The sequence below is a fragment of the Brassica oleracea genome, chromosome C6 (genome assembly GCF_000695525.1).
Source record: "Brassica oleracea var. oleracea cultivar TO1000 chromosome C6, BOL, whole genome shotgun sequence".
NCBI classification, from domain to species: Eukaryota; Viridiplantae; Streptophyta; class Magnoliopsida; order Brassicales; family Brassicaceae; genus Brassica; species Brassica oleracea.
In genome coordinates this window covers 14,608,614-14,609,473 of record NC_027753.1, presented here as the reverse complement: position 1 = coordinate 14,609,473, position 860 = coordinate 14,608,614, and positions in this window count along the sequence as shown.

Genomic DNA, 860 nt, shown 5'->3' with positions numbered 1-860 from the left:
AAGGAATATGTTAGCTCCACCTTCTCGATTTTCTTGTCCAGACCATAATCTTCTAGTGCCATTTCATGAAGTTCACCATGTGTACAACCATCCGGCCCAAGAAACATTCTCCTTCCTTTCCGATTACTGACCACACACTCCCATAAAAAGCCTTTCACCACCCATTCTCCGTATACAACAGGTATCTGAGCCATTTCCTGCAAAAAAATACAGGTTTACATAATCAGCAAAGAAATATTTCATGTTTCATAAAACTATAAACGAAGACTTACAAATACGTCTACAATTATTAGCTAAACAACATTGTCAAATCAAATGAATTATACCTTCATACCATTATAAAAAAATTCTTTTCAAAATCATTCAAACCCATTAGGATTAACTAACACACACTTTCAAACAAATAAAACTAGAAAAAACTTAATGAATAATACACAAATTCACATTTTTATAGATTTTTCTATGCAGACTTAATATTGAGTCTCTGAAGATGTAGACGTTCTTTTCAGTTTACAGACGTAGACTGTCAAATAGGTCTACGCTTTGGGTTGGTTTTTGCAATTGATCATTTTACTGGTTGCTTTCTATAGTTGAAAAAAAGCTGTGATTTTGTACATGTAGACTTTCATTTCAGTCTACAATTTAAAAATGTTAGTTTTTGCAATTGATCAAAATTCATCCAAGATTTGACTTTCAGAACTAGACTTCATATGCAGTAGATATGTTTGAATTTTTTTGAAAGAAGTTAGTTTTGCAATTGACCAAGTTTGACTTCCAATCAGTAGATTGAATTGAATGTCTACGTGTGTGTAAACCTCTTGTGAAGTCTACTCTCAAATCCGACGGGTTGGTTTTGCAAT